General features: G+C 38.2%; 1 protein-coding gene across 3 annotated transcripts in view; it reads right to left on the bottom strand.

The window, feature by feature from the left end:
- Positions 1–24,592, bottom strand: part of GABRB3 (gamma-aminobutyric acid type A receptor subunit beta3) — a 161,870-nt gene that overhangs the window by 67,436 nt on the left and 69,842 nt on the right. Inside the window, exon 1 of one of the 3 annotated variants that reach the window (XM_089775371.1) lies at positions 5,269–6,217. The exons of the other annotated variants lie outside the window; for them this stretch is intronic. The gene's annotated coding sequence lies outside the window, so the exon portion shown is untranslated. Of the gene's footprint in view, positions 1–5,268; positions 6,218–24,592 lie in introns of those variants that run through there. 3 annotated transcript variants of the gene reach the window in all.

The raw sequence follows: 24,592 nt of genomic DNA, 5'->3' as shown, positions 1-24,592 counted from the left end.
TTCCTGCATGGTACATGGAAAGTGTACCATAAAATACCCACAGAATCTTCTTCAAGAAACTCAAACACGTGAAGATGGATATCTTCTACAGAAGGACAAAAGTGGAAGACGGTGATTTTACAGATAAAAAAAATCAAGATAAAAATTAATAACTCATCAAGAAATTGAAATCGACAACAAGTGGGTTATACCATATTGTCAATATTGGGTATATTCTCGGATTTTTGCGGCCCATATCAATGTTGAGTATTGTAACTCAGTGAAGTCAATTAAGTACATATGCAAATGAACCACTACTGGTCACTGATCAAAGATACGCTTATAATGCTATCTTAGACTTGGTTTATAAGAAAACTGGAGGAATATTTTTCCGTGATGCACCAGAAAGAACAGGAAAGACATTGGTCATAAATTTACTTTTAGCCATTATCAGGGAGCAATCAAAAATTACAATTGCAATGGCTTCTTCTGGTATTGCTGCTACTTTACTTCATGGTGGTCACACTGCTCACTCAAATCTCAAATTACCTCTTAATCTTTCACATACTGAAAATCCTCTATGCAATATCAGCAAAGGAACAGATCAAGCTAAAGTACTACAAAATTGTGAACTTATCAAATGGGATGAGTGTACAATGGCTCACAAACACGCATTGGAGGCTCTAAATCAAACTCTTAGAGAACTGCAAAATAACCAGGCAGCTATGGGTGGAGTTGTTGTACTCTAAGCAGGTGATTTTCGACAAACATTGCCCATCATCCCAAAGGGAACAATGGCCAATGAACTTAAAGCTTGCTTAAAATTTTCATACCTATGGAGATATGTGCGAAGACTAGAACTAAAAAACAACATGCGAGTTCAATTGCAGGGTGATGTGGCTGCTGGACAATTTGCTCAACAGCTGCTAACACTTGGCAATGGAAAAATACCAATTGATCCGACAACTAAACTCATCAAAAGTGATAAAGTAAACCAGGAAAACCCATCTAGTAGTCTTCCCATGCCTTAGATATGGTTACAGTAGAGCAGGGGTGGGCAAGAGAGTCTCCACTAGCCAGATCCAGCCTGCCAAGCAAGTTGATCCATCCCACAGATGTCCTGATGCCCCCCTGCCTCCAGGCCAATCAAGAACTAGGAACAGGGAAGTGTGCGATGTCTCCTCCCTCCCACTAGGGATGTGCAGCACCTAGAGTGAACTGGAAGCTGTTCTGAGAGACTTTGAGGGTGAGAGACTTCAAGCACCCCCATGGCCCCAGGTCCTGATTGGCCTGGGAGCGGGGGAATGCTCAAAATCTTCTCCTGCCACCAGGGGCATGCAGTGCCTAGAGGGAAAGCTGAAGAGCTGGTGGTTCTCTCTAGGTGCCAAGGGGCAAAGACTTTACATGCTCCCCATGTCCCCAGGGCAATCAGGGTCTGGGTGGCAGAGCGTGGAAGTGTCATGGCCCTTCCCCTTTCACCCAAGGCTCCGTCCCTTCAAGGGCAGCCCGGGGCCACTTAAAAAATTTGTGAAGCCCTCCTCCCCCCTTCTTAAATTAATGCTCACTCCTGTTGTAGAATAAGAGGCATAATTTTAAAACATCAATCAGGGACTGAGCTACATGATTCCCATTAAAGCTAGTGGAAGCTAAATTTCTGCATTCTCTGCTTTTAAAACCTGCTTCTGACTTTTCACACACTGATAGGCACACCAGTATATGCAGGAAGGATTCTAGAAATACATAAATGTAGAAAGGTTTCAGTTAAATAAATTCTCATCAGCATGGAAAAAGTCAGCATTCACCAACAGCTGCCATGCAGAGTTATGGGAGAGTATCACATTTCTCCTTCTCTCCCCAATTCTTGGGAAATACACGTAATGACAGCTCATTTTTTTTAATCTAACAGTGAGAAGACAAAAAAGGGAAACTATAATCCCAACATGAAGTAATTTATAGCATAAGTAGTTAAAGACAGTACCATATTCTAGGACACTAAAAGCATTTTGCTAACTTTTTAATCAGTTTTGGTTTTGGTCTTCTGACAGTGAAAACTTCTTGAGAAACGTACCTGGTCTACTCCATTTTCTGTACAATGCTGAAGAATCCTCAAATAGTGCATGTAGTTATTTATTAATATAAACATTGTGAGAATGAACATTCCTTTTATTTCTATAAGCATGAACTAGCCCTTGAGATTATGCCATGATATGGGACCTTCCCTAAAGGCAGAATGTCTTCCAGGAACCAAATGGGGCATGAATACTTTGTGACCAAAGGTGTTAATTCATGCCTTTTGCTCTGAGAATATGTACACTCACAGGGTATGTCTACACTACACCCCTAGTTCAAACTAGGGGGGTAATGTATGCATACCGAACTTGCTAATGAAGCCCGGGATTTGAATTTCCCAGGCTTCATTATCATAAAGCCGGCGCCGCCATTTTTAAAAGCCGGCTAGTGCGAACCCCGTGCCGCGCGGCTACACGCGGCACGGGCTAGATAGTTCGGACTAGCAAGCTATTCCGAACTATCTGTATGCCTCGTGGAATGAGGTGTACAGATAGTTCGGAATGGCTTGCTAGTCCGAACTATCTAGCCCGTGCCGCGTGTAGCCGCGCGGCACGGGGTTCGCACTAGCCGGCTTTTAAAAATGGCAGCGCCGGCTTTATGCTAATGAAGCCCGGGAAATTCAAATCCCGGGCTTCATTAGCAAGTTCGGTATGCATACATTACCCCCCTAGTTCAAACTAGGGGGGTAGTGTAGACATACCCACATATAGTTTAAATACACTCTGGGGTTTGGCTTTAGGGTGGTTTTAACAATAATAACGCAACACTCACACTTAGCTTTTCTCCCCAAGCTTAGCTGTTCATGATGGTTCCTAGCTGGGACCTCACTCTTTCAGGCCTTGGTTTCCTTTTCCTCCTAAAGAATCTTTCTTCATCCCATTCCACAATATCCTGGTAGAGTTAAACAGCCCCCTCTACCTCAATGAGTCAACAGAAGTTATCCAGCAGTGTTACTACTTGTTCAGCCCTGTTCTTATAATGAGAACACTAACTTAATGTACAATGAATCTATAGGATTATTAACAGAAAAATAACAACAGGATGGAAACATGTCACATATTCAATGTAGCAAGAGCATTGTCCTTCCTGTTTAAAATACGGCCATATTGAGTAATATCAAAGGATAGAATTTTCAAAGAACCTAAGTCTCACTGAAATGAATGAGACTTAGGTTCTTAAGTCGCTCAGGCATTTTAGAAAATTTAATTTTTATACTAACTGCTGTCTCAGTAAGGTGCAGAAAGGTTTCTCTCTGCACACTCTTGCCTTTCTATGCATTACTTGCATTTCCATACTTAGATGTTGAGCAAGCTTCCAACCATTGAATATTGATCTCTGGCACTGCTCAAGGCACTTGCCCTAAACACCGGTAATGGAAACATTAGCCTCTGTCTAGCACATCTCAGATAAATTGAAATGCTCAAGTCCTGTAAACATCAAGTTCTGACTTGAAACACTAAAGCACTGTAATAGAGAAGTAGCCGTGTTAGTCTGATCTTGCTGAAACAAAAGACAGGACTATGCAGCACTTTAAAGACTAACAAGATGGTTTATTGGGTGATGAGTTTTCGTGGGCCAGACCTACTTCCTCAGATCAAATTGTGGAAAAAAAATTGGCATGACCATATATACCTGTTCTAAAATCTGATTTGTCAATTTTATATGTGTTCACTGTTTTTTTAATTGTATCCCTTTGGTATATATGGTCATGCCAATTTTCTTCCACAATTTGATCTGAGGAAGTAGATCTGGCCCACGAAAGCACATCCCCTAATAAACCGTCTTGTTAGTCTTTAAAGTGCTGCATAGTCCTGTCTTTTGTTTCACTGAAGCACAGTGTATTTATTCAGTAAAATTCCCTCTTCCCTGCCTGCAACTGTGTGTCTATTGTTTGGCATCCTTTGTAGCATAGGGAGGACCAGACATTGCCTAGCCACATGGGCTGTGTCTAGACTGGCAAGTTTTTCTTTTGCGGAAAAGCTTGCCAGCTGTCTACACTGGCCACTTGAATTTCCGTAAGAACACTAACTTCCTACTGTCTGAAATCAGTGTTTCTTGCGGAAATACTATGCTGCTCCCGTTCGGGCCAAAGTCCCTTTTGCGCAAAGCATTTGCGCAAAAGGGACAGTGTAGACAGCTCAGATTTGTTTTGCGCAAAAAGCCCCGATCGCGAAAATGGCGATCGGGGCTTTTTTGCGCAGAAGCGCATCTAGATTGGCACAGATGCTTTTCCGCAAAAAGTGCTTTTGCAGAAAAGCGTCCGTGCCAATCTAGACGCTCTTTTCCGCAAATGCTTTTAACAGAAAACTTTTCTGTTAAAAGCATTTGCGGAAAATCATGCCAGTCTAGATGTAGCCATGGTGTCCAGAGCACACATTACAAGGCAGGCATACTGGGGGCCTCCAATGAAGCAGAACTGGGCACCTGAGTGTTGCAGTTGAACACAACATATGCATGGATTTTATGGACCCTTTGAGGTCTAACTGCACCAAGTCAATTGGGACACTAAATACTTTTAAAAGGCTGATTCTGTGACTCTCAAGGAAGCAGCTTATTTTTGAAACTTAGTTACAAGAGTTACACGATTTTTTTCTTTTCATCTTCTTTTGATTAAAGTGTGAATAACTGATACTTTGGTTCAGTGGCCATACCAAAACATCAAAGAAAAATAATTTAAAATAAATATACACAAACACTTTTTCAGAAAGAAAAAAATTTGGGAAAAAACATTGTTTGAGATCAAACAAAACATTTCATTTATTTTTTTAAGGTTTACCTTTTATTTTTTTTAAATAATAAAAGTTAATCACATTTCAAAATGAAAAGTTTTCATCATAACAAAAGATAAAAAAATTCATTCTGAAAATATGGAAACAAAACATTTTGATTTTTAGGTTGTTTTCACTGCACCCTCCACTCTACCTCGCTGCCCGATCCAAACCAATCTGGTGAATTTGACATGCATTCATTAAATATTTCAGTTCATCTTAATGCATTTTTCCTTGAAAAATATGACAGTCCAAAAATCAGCTGGCTATACTTCTGCTGCACATGGAGGGCAAGATATAAATATGCAGCCTCCGAGAACTTGATGCAGGAACAGAGAAAGTTTCCAGAATGTCTCATGTTTAGAAAGCTTCTTTTCTGTGTGCAGTTGCATGTGTGGGAGGAGAGGTTTGTCATGTTATCATCTTGTGGACCATCGTTGCTTATCCTTACCAGTATTCTGTGGTAACAGTCAGAGCTGGCCCTTATCCTTGATGTGCTTATATAGTCAGGTGTGGGAGTGGAAGGCAGTAGTTTTATCTTGGCTCCCTCAAATCAACATTTGCTCGCAGTTCATGTTGAATGTCTCCACTTCTCCTCAGTAGGGTTGTGTGAATGTGCTCTGCCTAGGTTGCTGCCCTTCAGTTTGCTAACATGCTGAGAGACCAAAAGTGCCTTTTCCAAAGTGTTTGTCACATACTGGGCATGTATAAATGTTCTGAGGGGGTTGCCATATCAACCGCTGTTAGGCATTCTGCATGCAAAAAGAGAATGGTTGACATAGCAACTGGGTAAAGATGCCTGCCATTGCCATGTGAAAGAAAGAAGGTGGCTATAGCAACTGAAGAGAAGCCTTCTCTGAATAGCAAGAGAGAAAATGCCTGAGCATCAATGTTCCTTCCAATTTCTTCCATCCATGTGTGGAATAAATTTTGTTGCATGCACCAAGACATGTTCATATGTGCAACACCAGTATAAACACATGCTGATAGTGGTGCGTGCTATGCTAATCAGCTGGGCAGGACTTGAATCTCTCTTTGGTAGCTGTCCAAGTGCTCAGCTTACAGAGAACTCTGCTGTGCACTCACCACTAGTCCTTCACTTTGGTATGCTGATGTCTTGAGAGACGATGGTTACACAAGAGGGTTGGCTCTTTATCTGTTCACAATAATGTCATGGCAGTGTCTCCCCAGCCTCAGTGTCTCCTACCCAAAGTAGGAGGAATGTCTGGCAAGAGAGCTGGTAAATGGCATGCAGTTTTGGCACACATACAGTCGCAGAGAAAGAGCCTCTGCAAATGTTTCAGCACCAAAGCATCAATGAAGCCTGTAACAGAGTCACCTCTAGATTATTGTAGGAATGTCAGTCCCAGGACAGAAGCATTCCAGCCACACACAGCTCTTCCTCCTGTCTAGAGAAAGTTATCAGTATTAGAGCTAAATAGAAGATCCAAGATCAAATTTAGCATAAATAGTTAGCACATAGTCTAAGGAACCGCGCAACGGGAACTGGCCCACGAACACCTCTGCAGTCAAAAAACAAAAAGGAGGGGTAGAGGGTTACAGAGTTTTGCAATAAACTATATATCCATGTTTTTACTAAGACCAGAGAAGAAGCCCTGTTAGTCTGTTTCAGCAAAAACAACAAGGAGTCCTGAGGCACCTTAAAGACTAACACATTTATTTGAGCATCAGCTTTCATGGGCTGGAACCCACTTTATCACAAGTGGGCTCCAGCCCATGAAAGTTTGTGCAAATAAATCTGGTATGTAGTCTTTAAGTGCCACAGGACTTCTCATTGTTTTTACTAAGATAGTGATTTTTAGTGTCTAGGGAAGTTATGAATTGGATGTTAACAGGCCACTTCAACTTATGTGGCACATTAGAACATGTGCTTTTAACCCTTTTAAAATGGAATTCTTTGGTGATGGAGTACAATAATATATGCCTTTATCTATTTTAATTACATACAAAGAATTTTCAATGGCATATAAGCAGGTTGCTTTAAACCTTTTTTAACCTACCCAGTATGCAAATCACCTTTATAAGTAAGTTCACATTAACATATGTATGTAAATATAGACATAAAGAAAATGTTTCATGGGAAAAGCTCTTGTTAATATATTTTACATAAAATATTCATCTTACACATTTGAAGGTGAAATGCCTAATTTTGTGTGATATGAGATTCCTAATTGAAAAGACGGGGTCAAAATATCTGTATTTCTTCACTATTGATACAAACATGTTGAAATAATAAAAGTAAAGTTATTTTCTGTATCCAAATTGTTTTCCCTCACTGCATGAACACTCTCCTAGGCTGTGTCCAGACTCAAGGGTTTTTTGGAAAGAAGTAGCCTTTTTTCGAAAAAACTTCACCTGCGTCTAGACTACAGCCGCGTTCTTTCGAAATTAAATCGAAAGAATGCGGCTTTTCTTTCGATGGCGGAAAACCTCATTTCACGAGGAAGAACGCCTTTTTTCGAAAGTGCTCTTTCGAAAAAAGGCATTCTTGAATGCAAACAGGGCTTTTTCCGAAAGAGAGCATCCAGACTGCCTGGGTGCTTTCTTTCGAAAAAGCGGCTTGCTTTTTCGAAAGTACTCCTTGCAGTCTAGATGCTCTTTTTCGAAAGAGGCTTTTTCAAAAGTATCTTTCGAAAAAGCCTCTTTCGAAAGAGGCTTGCAGTCTAGATATAGCCCTAGGGTGCATCTACACAGAAGGGCTTAACTTGAAATAAACTATGCAAATTGAGCTACGTCAATTGCGTAGCTTATTTCAAAATTGGGAGCATCTACACAGCACTTTCTTCGAAACAGAGCACTCTTCCTCCGACTTTCCTTACTCCTCATACAATGAGGGTTACATGACTCAGAGTAAGAACTTCTCCAGATTGTCAGTATTTCAACATTGTTTTGAAATAACTGCTTGCTGTGTAGACACAGACTAAACTATTTCAAAATAATGCTAGTTATTTTGAAGTAATGTTGCTGTGTAGATGTACCCTCATTTTACAGTGGGTGAAAAGGGCTGATGTATCATAAAGTTCTGACAGAGTTTGCTGGATATGTTGGTTTCATAGGGTACATCTACATAGCAGGGCTGAAGTCGAATTAAGATACAAAACTTCAGGTACATCAATTGTGTAGCTTAAGTTGAAATAGTTTAATTCAGCTTCTGGCACTGTCTACACAGCAGGAAGTTGAAGGAAGAACACTCTTCTTTTGACTTCCCTTACTCCTCTTGAAAAGAGAATTACCATGAGTCGGAGTAAAAAGTCCTCCAGTTTGACATTATTTTGAAATAAAGACTTGTAGTGTAGATGCACACTGTATTATTTCGAAGTAACACCAGTTATGCTGAAATAACGCTGCTGTGTAGAGGTACCCTATTAGTGACTAAATATTCAAGAGTAGTCAAGCACATACCTTATGTATGTACAGGATCGAAGCCTTAGTTAGCACAGATTTTAGTTATTACAGATATAGTTCATAGTCCTTGCTAACCCAGCTATAATATTTAACTATTATAGTTAAATAGCTCAAACTCTGAAAATGATATATTTTTGGTGTATCTACACAGGAGGAAAAAAAATCTTCTTTGCATTCCCTCCCAGCACTTTAAATGAACAACAACTGGTTGAATAAAAATATGTTCTAACATTTACACATTCTAAAGTTGTTTTCACCTCTTTCTTTTACATGCAGATTAGCACTCGAAACAGCATTTAAAACACGATGATCAAATGGGTTCTTCATATACAAAATTCCCAGCATAGATCATCTAGCTCAGAAGAGTTAGCAGTGGTTTTTGGTACTAACTATAAAGCTTCAGAGTGTTATTAAGGTGTTTAGAATACTGCTGAATTGTCCATTAACTGATTTAGTTGTCATATGGCGTTAATAAGCATTGCTATCAACTGGACAATGCACACTACTAATTTCAGCCATTATGGCTGACAAATAATTTATGCTTTCAGAGAAAAGAAAGTAGAAATTGATGTCCAGAAATACTTGTGCAATTCAGTTTTGATTCAATTGGTACATGGTTTTTTGCAGATAGCATAAAGATATCAATGTAGAATATTTGACTGACTGTTAGGGTACATCTACATAGTATGGCAAAAGTCGAATTAAGCTATGCAACTTGAGCTACATCAATTGTGCAGCTTAAGTCAAAATAGCTTAATTTGACTTTTGGTGCTTTCTACACAGAGGGAAGTCAAAGGAAGAACACTCTTTCATCGACTTCCCTTACTCCTCATAAAATGAGGGTTACAGGAGTCGGAGTAAGAAGTCTTCCAGCTTGACATTATTTTTAAATAAAGACTGGCAGTATAGACACACACTAAGTTATTCGAAAATAACTCTGCTGTGTAGTTGTACCCTTTGTGGAATCCTAATAGATTCCATTCCTCAGTAGTACTGAGACATAGTTTTGTTCAATTTTATTCATTCAACATCTGCTCTTGTAAATGTAAGCAGATGTCCTAATTATTACCTTTCAGTGCTTGTATACGCATAACATGAAAACATGAAAAATAAGGTTCACATGAAGTGAAGGTAATATGCTTATGATACAAACAAATGCTGGAATGAAGTTTATTATTAAGTATCTGTATTATGCTTTGGAAATTAATAAATAATAACTGAGCCAAAAGTGAAAATATTGTCTTAATAAGACAGTTGTATTTGTATAGCTGAGAATTTACATTAATTTTCTTTTAAAACTGAAATTCTATGACATCCACATATATACACACATTCTTGTCAATTCACATTCATTCATTGGTATAACCCCCTGACATTAAATTCCCATTTCAACATAGTAGTCAGCAGAGGCACTAGAGGACATATATCTTACCACTGAGGTATTTTTGTTTATATATGGTTTACATATTATTAGAGTATACATGGATAAAAACTACGTGTCTATGTAAAAATTTAAAATCGAACTAATCTCAATTAATAATTATATATATTTGTAGACTAAAAAGGATGTAAAGGGACACTGGTATCCTTTTAGAGTAGTGGTTTTCAAACTTTTTTTCTCATGACCCAGTTGAAAATAAATGTTGATGCCTGCAACCCAACATAATTTGATTAAAGTGTGGGCTCTGAAGTGGAGCTGAGGGTGAGAGCTTTGAGCTATAGGAGAGGGCACTGGCTTTGGGAGTGGGGTCAGGGCTGAGGTAGGAGGGGCTTACTTCGAATGTCTCCTGGTCAGTGGTCATAGCGGAGGGGGTTAAGACAGGCTTCCGGCCTGTCCTGGCACTGCAGACCATGCTATGCCACAAAAGCAGTTAGCATCAGGTTCTCAGCCAATGGGAGTGCAGAGCTAGTGCTCAGGGCAGGGGCTGTGCATGCAGCCCTCTGCACTCTTTTCCCTCCCTTCCCCCAGGATCTGGGCCTGCTGCTGGCCAATGCTGGGGCTCCTGACCAGGAGCCAATCGAGGTAACCCCCTCCTGCCTCAGCTCTGATACCCGCCCCCAAAACCAGAACCCCCTCCTACAGCTCAAAGCACCTCCACTGATCACCCTGCAGCAACGAGACCCAGTGCCTAACATTCTACCACCCAACACTAGGTCACAACCCCTAGTTTGAAAACCACTGTCCTAGAGCACCTCTGACTTCAGTGGCACTGTGCTTATGCAAATCCAATGGCAGGATTAGGGCTCATTGTCTGAATTTCAAAAACTGTTCACCATCAAAAGCTTAAAAATAAAGCAGGGAGCTGCATTATTCATCTCAAGTTATGTGTGGGTAATATTATCAACTCCTGTAGGCGAAACAAAGACCATAGCAAATTAAGAAGAGATTTTCAAATATTTCACTTCTTTAAAAAATATTTTTAAGTCTATACGTGTTCTTTGCTAGGGATGTTAGATATTAAGAACTTTTTGGATTTTAAATGCTCATTTTACCTTTAAATAGACTGCAAATTATTGTTAGGGTGGAGACTAAAATGGATTATTCCTTGTGAAGGTTATTATTGGTATTTGTGATACCCACAGAGTAAGAGCGGAATCAAATACTAGTAGCGCATGAAGATGCACCAGAAGATAGGTCAAATTTCAGTGTAAATCAATGTGAAACTAATAGATAAATATTGGTCCAGTCTGTCTAGTTACCCTGAACTTTGATTCTACATCTATTTATGCAACCAGAGATGAATGTAATCCATAATGCTAATTAATTAGCTTCTATGCTGATGAGAAATAAGGTTTGTATTTTTGCTAATTAGAATTGCAATTATCAGCTACCAACACAAGTAGAATTACCATTTAATTTGATTTATATAAAATAAAAGAAAGACCCATATTTCAAATTGTGAAATTAAATGTGTGTGAAGTTTCTGGTACTTGATGTGAACTAGTTATATATCAGATGTCTTCCATTTCTCCACTTTCATCTGACAAGCACTTCATTTTCAGATGGCCAGACTTTCAAAATTGCCCAAGACACTGCAGCTTCTATTCAGAACAGTAGAAGCTGATTATTACTAAGTACTTTAAAAGACTGGTGGCTTTATTTAGGTATTGGGAGCAGAACTCATTTGAAAATCTGGTCCCATTTTTGGATGTGGCACACATTTGAAAATCTAGCCAATTCTGATTCTCTTTTAAAACTAACTGTGATTAATGTATTGCGTAAAATGGTAATATACCAGACTGACTCCCTTTGGAATCAGCACCACTGAATTTTTACTTTCTATAATCCTATCTTGTTATAATTTCTAGAATCATCTTCCCAAATGGAGTAATTTATTCCTTGTTTAGGAAAACTTTTTACTAGAGTTCTGGATTTATCTGTTAGGCCTGGTCTACACTAAAGAAGAAAGTCGACTTAAGATATGCAACTCCAGCCACATTAATTACATAGCTGGAATAGATGTATCTTAACTCGAATTTTGGCACTGTCCACACTGCAGGAAGTCAAAGGGAGCATACTCTCCCTTCGACTTCCCTTACTCTTCATAGGAGCAAGACTACCAGCACCGATGGGAGCACCCTCTCAGTTCAAATTAGCATGTCTTCACTAGACTTGCTAATTCAAACCCTCGAAGTTCGACTGTGTCAGCTTCAATCTTCTCTGTAGTGTAGAGAAGCCCTTGCAAACAACTGTACAAATAGCACCAGATGATGCCAATGTATTACAAATTGAAAGTAACATGACAAGTTTTCGTGCATACCTAAATATTTATTTACATAATTAGTTGCATGTGTGCACGCACGCGCACACACACACACACACACACACACACAATGCTACTTGTGTGTACGTAAAAATAAAGGAAAGGTACATCCAAAGGCTAAACACTGTATCAGCTTCCACTGCCAAGAACTTTGGCTACCTTACTTACACACTGTAAAACCTCACACTTACGATACTTACTCAACATTTTCATTTTGAATGCTTCTTCATTGATTGATTCAAAATAGCAAGATATTTTTGCATGTGGCTATGAAATACAGTGTCAGTCATGTAAGTTTCCAATCATAATAAATTCAGGATGAAATCTTTCCCCCTTTTGAAATCAATAGGAGGTTTGTCATTGATATATTCAGGCAGTGTACCAGTTTAGATATTTTGCTAACATGTCTTTTCAATATACTCATATTTAATAAAGAATTACCTTAAGATTGCTAGTAGTGATTCTGAAGACATTTAATAAAACAATATCATTCTAAACTATCAATATTAAACTTCACTGGTCAGTACCAATATGAATGTTCATTTATATCAAAGCAAGGAAAAATAGCAGTGAGTGAATAATTTTATTTTTTGGGGTCCAGTGGTTGAACAGAAATATGTTTAAAAGTTGTCTTATTTCAAACTGAAACTTTTTTCATTTTTTCCTCACCAAAATGAAAAATCACAGTACATTTTGTTCAGATTTATCAATTCTCAATATTGATTCAAACTGACACTTTGAAATAAAATGTTTATTTGAATCTATATTTTCAAAACAAAATTTCATTTTAAATGACAGTTTCAAAATGAAATATCAAAATGGCAATTTTTTTAAAATGTTGAGATGAAGCATTTTAACTTATTCAGAAGAAAACAGGTGGTTTTTGTGTTTTTAGTGGGATGCAAACATTATTTTCTAACTTTCATCCAAATTCACAAATAGTTTGTACTCACCAAAATGCATTTTAGGGGCAAATCTAGTATTTGCAGGGAAAAAAACCCATCCTGCTTGAGGGAAGAGCTAACATTTCACAAGTCCCTAGATGCCCTGTAGGGATAGCAGTGTCTCATTCAATTAGATACTTTCTGAAAATTGTACTCTACGTCTCATTAATAACTTATTCTACTTAAATTACAGTTAGTCAAAATAATATAATTAGAATTTAACAGTTAAATTATATGAATTAATATCAGAGGTAAATAGATAAATTAAATGTCATCCAGTTAATGGTGTCAAGTATCAGAGGGGTAGCTGTGTTAGTCTGCATCTGCAAAAGCGACGAGAAGTCCTGTGGCACCTCATAGACTAACATTTATTGGAGCATAAGCTTTAATGGACAAAGACCACGAAAGCTTATGCTCCAATAATGTTAGTCTATGAGGTGCCATAGGACTCCTTGTGGCTTATCCAGTTAATGGGTTACTATTGCTGAGTATATATGGATAGACCTTTTCCTTAATCTAAGACTACCCTCCATCTATTAAAACAAATTCCATCCTTACAGCTGGATTCCCTCAAACACATATCTCACTGTCATGGGCTATTCACCCAGCATACCTGATTGGATGTTTGATAAAACAAAATCTTGTTGAATCAAGATTCTATTTTCTTTATCATCTTCCACATAAGCTTAAGAATGTTTTAATGTGATTGAACCTACTGGAGCTTTATCCCTCTTACTTGTTTTATTTCTGTTTTTCGGCTGTTATTTTTAAACAACCCCAATCCTCCATGCATATGAATCCAAACAGGTTTAATCTTCTCTAACATGGCTATTCCCCCGTATATATCACAGACGAGATTATGCTTGCAGTTAAGCTACATCAGTATCTGTAGAGCAGAGCAACTCCCTGAAAAGCAGGCAATTGAAATAAGCATTATTGCTCATGACAAGCAGGAGTTATTATTTTGAAATAACAAGCTCATTATTTTGAAATAATGGGCTTGATAGTGTGGATGCTCCATCTGTTCTTTTGAAATAAGGAGAGTTATTTCAAAATAGCCCTTGTCTACACTAGGGAGTTAACAGCACAAAACACTGGGAACCAGGACTGGTGGCTGTAAACAAATTTTTGGGGGTCCTTGGGAAACATGACCATACCCATGAAAAGTGGATATCCGGCTAACCAAAATCATGGCACCCCATGGATGTCGTCAGACCAGAGAGTAGCAAACTATAGAGGTTCAATCTGTACTGCTTATTTAAACTATGAAAGAAAACCGGGCCAGAGTGGTGGAAAGATTCTATGCAGATGGTCTGTTGTAATGCAAACAAAAAGACAGTTCCTTTAAGAATAATGCGGTCTCTTGTTCAGTGTTAAACTGGAAAAGAAAGGAATTAATATAAGAACTAAAAGTGGATCATGTATGTGTGTAGACCACCCCAACTTGGATAACATGTGAAGGCCTGATCTACATTAAACTGGAAGGTCTAAGTAAGATATGCAATTCCAGCAATGTAAATTGTGTAGCTGGAGTTGATGTATTGTAAATAGCATTTCTGTGCCGTTCACCCGGTGGGAAGCCGATGGGAGCAAATGCCTTACTCCTCATGAGAAGCAGGAGGACTGGTGCTGAGGGGTGCACCCTTTGAGTCTGATTTAGCGGGAAGATTGACCATGGCAGCATCAATATTCCATGTTCTGTAGATGTGCCCTAAAGAAATAGTCTAGTATTTGAGGTGCTAAGCAAGGAACTTTCAAAAAAGTTACAGTTAATGCTTCTAAAGATTTTTGGAATGCAATTTGTATGAAAAGATTCCAAGGATAGTAAAGCTGAATTATTGGAATTATTGAAAATTAGACCCTAAATGTTGTTAAGCTGAAAGATATTAATCAATCACAGATTTCATAAAAGTCCACAAATGTACTAAGTGCCTTTTATTCAGGCTAAATACCATAAGATGTAAATGGTAGGAAAATGATTCAAAGACCATACATATATGTCATTGTTTTATTTATGAAATATTTTTTCAGTAACAGTCTTTCTTTTTCATTTCAACAATTAATTAAATCTCAGAAGCTTAAGTAAAAGTAATTGGCAAGTTAGTTAAACCCTGTATGTCTCTGAAACAAAAGGGACATTATTCTACAAACTTATAATGTAAAAAGGAATAAACAAAGGAGTTCTTAATTGTTTATGTATTGAATCGCTTCATTTCTGTAGCCAAACTATCACTTCAGTGCTTCCAATTCTGGATACCATCAGTATGCAACCTACTAAATGTAAAATATATTTAAATACATGATTTCCTCATTTCTTTTACTGAGACATTTAAAGGAATTTTTAATCTATAAATTAAATGTACAAAAAGGGAGGCTCCTTATACAAAAAAGGGAAACCTCTCCTGTATTTGCTGTGGGAAACAGGTAAAAACACCTCTTTCTTCCAAAATCAGTGGCTGCCATCTCAGATTGCAAAAAACAGATAGCAGTAAAATGTCAGATGACAAAATGAATTTCTGTGTAGAAGCAATGATACAACTTGGCTAAAACTGGGGGAAAAGATGTGATTGCCAAGGGCAGTAAAGTTGTCAGCCTGCTTTGCAGATTTTACTCTATTTCTCTTAGAAAACAGTTACTTTGTTTATATTAGGCACTGGAAATGCAAGACTTTTGTATTTGTTTATTCCTCACCTTCCTCTCAGAACTTTCATTTTGTGACAGCCAAGGTATGAATTGATTATATTTCTGCTACTGCTAACAATGTCTGTACAACAGTATGAACTGATTGTGTGAATTAGCTATCTGTTCTTTCATTTTTCTCCATCTCTACAACTAAAATCCTAAACTAAAGCTAGAAGAGAAAGAATCACACTAATAAAGTTGCAGAGTCTTCACAATTTGCTGTGGTATCAGCAGCGTTAGCTAAGACACACTCCATTTATCATAAGCACAGGTATGACACAGCTTGTATTTGTATTTAATATATTATCATTTATGACCTCAGTGCCTAGGATCCCTAACTATACGTGAGCAACCCATCATGATAGTTGCTTTACAAACTTTTATGCAAGAAATAATAAGTATGACCATAAGTATGGAATAATCACATTTTTACATCAGAAGAATACATCTCCTCTGTGCTCTGTCTACAAATATAAGACAATGGAATTTGCTACTTCTAACATCAGACTGGCATTTGCTACTTCTAACATCTCTATCCTGTCAAACAAGTATCTTGTTGTTGCTATTTTTCAAACAGAAAGCATCTATCACCAAAACAGTTTATTACATTTGTTACATCTATCTCAACATAATCTATTTTAGATAACTTTAAGTTGTAAAAAATTATTTCAAAACATTTTTAGTGTTAGAAAATGTATTAGTATTCACACTTTCTCTGACAGCTGGTTTGCCTTTACTACTATCATCAATAGTATATAAAGCAAAGCAGTTTTGCTAGAGGAGGATATGAACAGCAATACTGAACAGCTGTTTCTAACTTTGTGGCATTAGTAAGATATGTAGTGGTACTGTATAACATTTTATTGACATGAGATTGGATTGACCTCACAATACTTGTGGCTTTACTACTCATGAGCGAGTTATGTAGGTCACCTGGAACTAATGCCAATATTTTTTTCCTTCTCTCTTTACACCTAGAACAAATAAAACATAGTAGTGTAAGAGAATCAGAGGCAGTGATTACTAATTGTATCCTTCCCTGTTCTCCCTATAAGGGCAAGGATGACATAACCAACTCTGATTCAATGAAAATAAAAATTAAGAATTAGCAATTATTAATACTGCTACCCTTTAGTTAAAATTTGGGTATATAGCATTTGATTCAAAGCCTTTTTCAGTCAATGGGAAATTTTCTATAAGGTTTTGATCAAGACTAATCTATGTTTTGCTTTTTTGAGGGTGAATATGTGTGTGTAAGTTTGGGTGAATATGTAAGTCTCCATATATGTAGGTACATGGATCGGAATATCTTATTTTAAAGAATACATTTAAATGAACAAAACATTTTAAAAATGACCACTACTTCTAATGCGGATATAGAAAAATATATCAATATAAATCTATTTGTTTAGAAACATTAATATTTAATTGGTCATTTCAAACTAAATGATAAACCACCTATTTCAATTCATTAAACTGAATAATGTGAGATAAATCAAATAAAATATAGAACTGATAAACAGAATATACCTTGGATGAATGAAATCAACAGAATTTATTAGTTATTTTTATTGCTACTGTTTAAGTTATTTATGTCTTTTTTCTTAGTGTTGAAACTTCTGTTTTTTGAGAACTCTGAAACACTTCATCATTATTTCGAGATAACTAGCATTATTTCGAAATAACGAGAGCATTTACACTGCCATTATTTCAAAATAATGTTGAAATAATGGACGGCTTATTCCGAAATCTGTAAACATAATTCTACGAGGAATAACACCTGTTCCGAAACAGCTATTTCAAAATGAGACTATTTCTCTCAATTCACCTTGTTCATCTAGCTTGGTCTGCAACTATTCTTTATGAGTTTTTAATCTTTATGATACTGAATTCTGGGATGCATTAACAGGTGTGTTGTAAGCAAGACACAAGAAGTCATTCTTCCACTCTACTCTGCACCAGTTAGGCCTCAATTGGAGTATTGTGTTCAGTTCTGGGCACTGCATTTCAAGAAAGATGTGGAGAAATTGGAGAGGTTCCAGAGAAGAGCAACGAGAATGATTAAAGGTCTAGAGTACATGACCTATGAGGGAAGGCTGAAGGAATTAGGTTTGTTTAGTTTAGAAAAGAGAAGCTTGAGGGGGGACATAATAGCAGTTTTCAGATATCTAAAAGGGTGTCATAAGGAGGAGGGAGAAAACTTGTTCATCTTGGCCTCTGGGGATAGAACAAGAAGCAATTGGCTTAAACTGCAGCAAGGGAGGTTTAGGTTAGGAACTTTTTCCTAATGTCCAACTGTCAGGGTAGTCAAACACTGGAATAAATTGCCCAGGGAAGTTGTGGAATCTCCATCTCTAGAGATATTTAAGAGTAGGTTAGATAAATGTCTATCAGGGATGGTCTAGACAGTATTTGGTCCTGCCATGAGGGCAGGGGACTGGACTCGATGACCTCTCGAGGTCCCTTCCAGTCCTAGTATTCTATGATTCTATGATACAGGCTTTGGAAAATTTTCATGACTTTGAGTTAATGTAGCTCCAAGCCTCCTCCACGTATTAAGATCCTTGTGGTTCTTCAGTCCAGTTCACTTTCCTAATTCTCTTAATTTTTTTTAAATATTTGCCCTTTTGAAATAAAAGACCTTAGCTGCAGATCTACTTTTCCTTTCTATTTCGCATAAAATAAAGTAACTCATGATCACTCAAACCTCATTTATGAGATCCTCACTACTTATAATACTAAACTTAAACTGGCATCATTTCTGGTTGGTTCAGTGATTATTTGTTGAAGAAATCTGTCAGCTATCACATCCAAGAATATCTGGCCTCTATCCTTATTAAAAGCACTTGTCCTCCAATATCTGGGAAATGTAAGCCTCCCATAATCACATAATCTATAGCAAATCCCAAACACTATCTCAGTGGAGCCTCTGTTACCTTTCTTCCCAACATGATTTTGACTCAAACATATTACACTGTATCCATTCCATCAATTCTAATTTCTTCTCGGTCTAACTTATTAACATACAAAGTTACTCCATCAGCTTTAAATTTATATCTGTCTTTTCTTGAAGCGCACATACCCTTCAACAGCTGTACTCCCATCATTACTACAATTCCACCATATTATAGTATCCCTATAGTATCTGGTTTCACTATCTGCACCAGTAATTCTAGTGCCTCCATTTTGTTACCCAGGATTCTGGCATTTGTGTACAGAAATTTTAGTTGTTTCCGTTTGGCTTGCTCTGAGAATCTCACCTGCTTTGGTGCAGTCACTGTACTACCAGTATTGCCTGAGTGTTAGTATGATTGGTATTATCACTTTCCTTCCTCTTGTTGTCCTTTGTCCTCTGTTTTTTTCTTTCCCTAATGCTGTATCCTTTTTTTTTTTTTTTTTTTTTTAATGATTTTCCTCACACCTAGTATTAGAATCAGGCATGGAAATTTCATGAGCATCTTCCAATCATCTCTCCCAAATTCCTGGTTTGAAGTTCTTTTAATCATTATACCAACTTGCATCCCAGAAGTTTATTTCCGTTTCTACTCAGGGAGAGACCACCCTGTGAGAACAGTCCTTTGTCTGCCAATGCCTCACAGTGGTTGAACAAGCCTAAGTCTTCCTTATAGCACCATCGCCTGAAACATCTGCTGATCATCATAATCTTGTCTTGCCTTTGCACTTCTCTTCTTAGAACTGGTAGAATCCCTCTGAAGACTACCCAAGTCTCCATTTTTTTAAACATCTTTCCAGACTGACATAGTCTTTCTTGATGTGTCCCAACAAGAATCTAGCTATATCATTCATTTCCACCAGAAGTCAACCAATGGATTATTCCCTGTTCCCATTAGGATTCTCTTTGGCATCAGCATTAGGTCCTGGCAGACAGCACACCCTTCTGCTGTCTGGATCAGGTCTGGTGAAATGGCCTGTCTGTTCCTCTTGATAGGCACTTCCAATCAAGTATACCTGCCTCTTCCTGATTTTCTTGTAATTCTCCAACCTTCCCCCTTCTGTTCTCTTTTAGCGATAAGTATTCGTGTCTTCTTTTCTCATATGGAATCTCCTGCAAGTCATCTTCTATACTCCTGGGGCTCTGAATTCCAGCTATCTGAATAGTCTCTTCCCTTTTTCTTATAGGACTCTTTTCTTCTTTCATGTTCTCCCATCTTCTCCAATTGCCTGTCTCTCCCCTGCATTTTCGAATTCAGCAAGTCTGCTAATCAGATCCGCTTCACTTTCACTAGCTGGTCTTGTCATCTATCTTGTTCTCAAATTCACATGTTTCAACTATCCACTTTCTACCCTTACAGTTCTCTGATCCAGCATGGAACTGCAAATCTTGAGGTGTCTCTCAAGACTCTTTTTTTCTCCTTCCTTGTATCATCTGCTTGATCACCTTCAAAACTCAAGTCACAATTTCTAGCTGCATCTCCACATCTCAGATCTATCAGGTGGCTCTTCATAAAAGCAAAGTACCTTTCAGAAACCTTGTCCAAAAGAATGTATATCACATAGCTTCCACATCCACTCACCTTCATTATCTCTTCCAATCCTCAAGTCACAACCACTGCTGCCTTTGTAGATGTTATGGCCTTCCCTCTTACACTCAAAAAGGGGAATATCGAAGGAGAAAAGAAAAACAAAAAATACACACACCAAACTACCCTTAAAACTTCCTTGTTTACAGCTCTATTTGTGAACTCCTGTTCTGCTGATGTCTTTTATTTCATGATAGACCTAATGATTATGAATATATTCTGTAACTGCTAGTAGATATTTTGAGCTTTAAAGCATCCTTCCATTTTTGTTTAGTAAGTCAAGGCTATTAGTTACAGGTATCTTAGTTTCTGGAGATGAACTATCAAATCTGGACCAACTTACTTTATGAAGATAGAAAAATGGCCATCTCTGAGGGAAACACCTCAGGTCTTGAAGAAAAAAATTCTTCTGCAGCACCAGTTTTCTCTCTGACATTTTAACCTCCACAACAGAATTCCACAAGTAAAAAAGTATGCAATCTCATCTCTTATTGAATCACTTCTGTGACACTTCCTTTCCCCAATTATACCAGCATCATTAATTAGCCTGAGCATTTTGCCAACACTTTGCTTCATTTCCTACCCTGCATATTCCATACTTGGACAACATTTATTCCTGAAAGCCATCATCCTCTCTGTTCAGGACCCTCACTCTGCCCCACCACTGCCACCGCATATATATGAAATTAGCCAAATAAGTCTTCAATTTAGTATCAGTTTAAAGTACAATTCTTCATTGTGACATGTGCTTATCTGTGCTAAATAACTGTATCATCTTACTGGTGTTATCCTTGACATCTTTAATATTAAACTGTTATGTATATATCAAAATACAGTAAACTTCCGACAATCTGGCACCTTTGGGACCTAGGTGGTGCTGGATTATCAGATATGCTGGAGTATCAGGAGGTACTACATGCTCCCAACCCAATTTTCGCCCCCTCCCACGTTATGCTCGTGTTCCGGAACTGCAGGTACAGATGTGCATCTCCCTCCAGGCACTGGGGCACATGCACTGAGTGGCCAGCTTTTCAATCAGCTGGCCGGGATGCTGTGCACAACCCAGTCCCCCTACCGCGCCCCTTCCCCTTCCCTGGAGCCAAACATTTCTCCTCCTTGCTGTAACCCAATTCCCCTCCTCCTCCCCTTCCCCGGAGCCAAACACTTCTCCTCTCTGCTGTAACCCACGTGAGAGTGGCTGACCTGAGTAGTTCTGGGTTCCATTCCGGTTCCGCCAGGAGCGCTTGACATTTTGATGCTGGACTATTGGGAATGCTGGACAATTGGGTGCTGGACAATTAGAGTTTTACTATAGTACACTTTTGTTCAGGTAGCTACAGAAGATTATTTTTAAGAATGAGATTGTTGGGCACACACAGAAGCAATATACAAATACAATCAAGCAAACTTAATTGAATTCACGTAAAAATATAATAAATCAAGATAAATATAACAAAACAACCCCCTACATTGGGAATACTCATAATCTTACTGAGACCCTTAGAAGTGAAGATGGGAATAAAAACAAGAGGAGCGCATCATAAATGAGCTTGACAGTACTAAGGTTGTGTCTAGACTACCTAGTTTTGTCGACAAAAGTGGTCTTTTGTCGACAAAACAATACCAGCGTCTACACTACCGCTGAGTTCTGTCGACATAACAGAACTCCGCGGTTTTGTCGACGCTGGTATACCTCATTTTACGAGGCAAAACACCTTCTGTCGACAGACTTCTGTCGACAGAAGGTGTTATTGCCTGTAACGTTGCGTCCAGACTACGGAGTTCTGTCAACAAAGCGACTTGCTTTGTCGACAGAACTCCATGTGTCTGGACGCAAATTGTCGACGGAAGTTTTGTCGACAGTATCTGTCGACAAAACTTCCGTCGACAAAACGCGGTAGTCTAGACGTACCCTAAGACTTCTACTATTCTGCCACCTTTTGTTTCTCAACCAAAGATTGTATTTCTATCTTTTCTTGTACCTTTTTCCCCTGAATCCTCCGCACATATCCAGTGATCATATTTAAATTGTTTTCTGGACTTCCTGCACACATGGCTGTCTGGAAAACCATAATTGGGGCTTCAGTTGTTGATACAAGACAAGTGCATTGATATCTTTCTCAATATTCCTGGTACATCAGTGTGGTTAACCTCATGATTACACATATTAAAAATCTTCCCAGTAACTGTACATCTTTGATATACTTGTTTATCACAAGCTACACTTCGCAAAAGCCCCTGTAAAACTTATAACACTTGGTCATGTACTTATGCTACTTGCCAGTCCTTGCTAGGTCTCTTGCTAACCACGATATCTTATTAGGCCTTAACTGAGCTTATTGTAACGCAAAGCCCATTTTATTTATTTATTCTACTTGGGTCCCTCTGTTTGCATTACAGTTCCTCTTGATCAGTATAATTTATTATAATGTATAGACTACTGTTATTTTTAAGGACCTCCCAAGATCATATCAGAGTCCAAAAGTCAGTACATAAACAATTCAAAGCGTACACAAACTTTACCACTCATTAACTGTTATAGAAGTTATATCTCTATATTTACACAGAAAAAATGCTTTTAAACAATTTTCTGTGGCACTCACTACCTAAGACCTGAGTACCTCAGATATTGGAGATGTTAGTCTCAGAAGCAGGGAAGTATATTTTACAGATAGGAAGATGTGGCAGAGAGATTTACTTAAGCTAGGTCACATAGGAACTCTGTGGCAAAGCTAGAAACAGAATCCAAGTCTAGTTTGTCTCAGTCTAGTTCTTTAAGCATGAGAGTATTCCTGAAATATTACTCTGTGAATAAATAATACACTGGTTAATAGCTAGCTAGTGCTTTACCTACCACCCATGTGTATTTCTTGGCACAAAATTTCTATTGATCAACCTTTCCACTTACTTGAGTCTGGGATCTGCTGCAACATATTAAATAGAAGTGAAATAAATGTAAGGTACATACATACACTAGGGATATTAAATTTAGATTAGCTAATCAAATAGTGGCGGGGCTCTTGTAGATATCAAAAGGAAGCCCCGTAGGAACTGTGGGGCCAGAGGGGGAGCTCTTGTACATTTCAAAAGCAGAATCGCAGCAGAACTGGCACAAGCGGAGACTGCTTCAGTCCCCACTCATGCTATTTCCCACTGTACATCTACATCCCCTGCCCCATGCAGAGACAGTGCTGGGGGGAAACTGGCTTTTAAACAGGTTCCTCCTAGCACAGGCTCTTGCTCCACCCTTTCTGCCTCTCTAATAGAGACAATAAGGGAGGGAAGCGATTATTCACATTACTAGTCGACTAACCTATAAGCTTATGCTTATCGGATAGTTGACCAGTCGCTTACATCCCTAACACACACAGAACTCTTCACTCGTGTCAGTCTATTTTATAAATCACATTCACTGGAGTTGAAGAAGGAATATTTGCTAGGAAGGAACACATAATTTATTATTCTGCCATAATTAATTATTCTTCTGAGAGGAAAATGATCTCCAGATGACAAAATAGCCATCTATCAGTCAGGATAGTTGATTCACAGAAAGCCAATGAACATCTTCACCTACAAAAGATTTAACATTTCAGCCTAAATGCAGGCCTGGAACCAGATCCTCAGCCCTATTCAAGTACATTTCTACTGTCTAATCTTTTTACAGCCTGCTGCACCGTCTCCTCAGCAAGGCTTCATATAAAGGGATGGATGTGTTTTAAACCGGTGGTGCTGGTATTTAAAATCTGCGTAAACCCTGACTATAATTCAGACTTTCTCCCTCAGCCTGATGGACATCTGCATTCACAGACCTTTTATGGACCACACTATCACACTTTAGATGAACTTATAGTAACGCCATTGATGTGGTGGGACTACAGAGTGGCACTAACTCTGCTTTAATATCTGTCTATATCTCTTAAAAGTCTATTACAGGAGTAAAAGAAAAAGAGAAGAAAAAGCTTTCTGCAGACTGCATACACTGGACTGCAACAGCCAACTAAGTCACCGAATATTATGAGTGGCAGGCAAAAGCATAGGGTAAATATTTTAATGTCAAACAAATGGAATCCCCTTGTGTATTTCCCCAGTTTCTATTCTGTTTTGTTCAGTCACAGAAATAAGCTGCTGCCCTGTCAGGACTAAAAAAAGATTTTCCTAAATGAGTCAAAGGAAGATAAGTGAGAAAAGGACACAAAAAACAATTCTCATATGGGGTTATACTTGAGTTCATTTCCAGTTCATTTTCAATTTGTCCCCTTCAATCCAAGCAGTCAAAAATGAATTTAAATTTGTTGTCTTCAACTTTGAGATCTGAAAGCACTGCAGAACAAGTGCACCTTGGTAATATAGACACAGAGGGTAAAATCCTCACTTTAGTGAAATTAATGGAAATATTGTCATTAGCTTTGATGGTGCCA

This window comes from Pelodiscus sinensis, chromosome 1 (genome assembly GCF_052426305.1).
Source record: "Pelodiscus sinensis isolate ZL-2025 chromosome 1, ASM5242630v1, whole genome shotgun sequence".
Taxonomy (NCBI): domain Eukaryota; kingdom Metazoa; phylum Chordata; order Testudines; family Trionychidae; genus Pelodiscus; species Pelodiscus sinensis.
The sequence above is the reverse complement of the archived record's forward strand: the minus strand, read 5'-3'. Positions and strand labels throughout refer to the sequence as shown.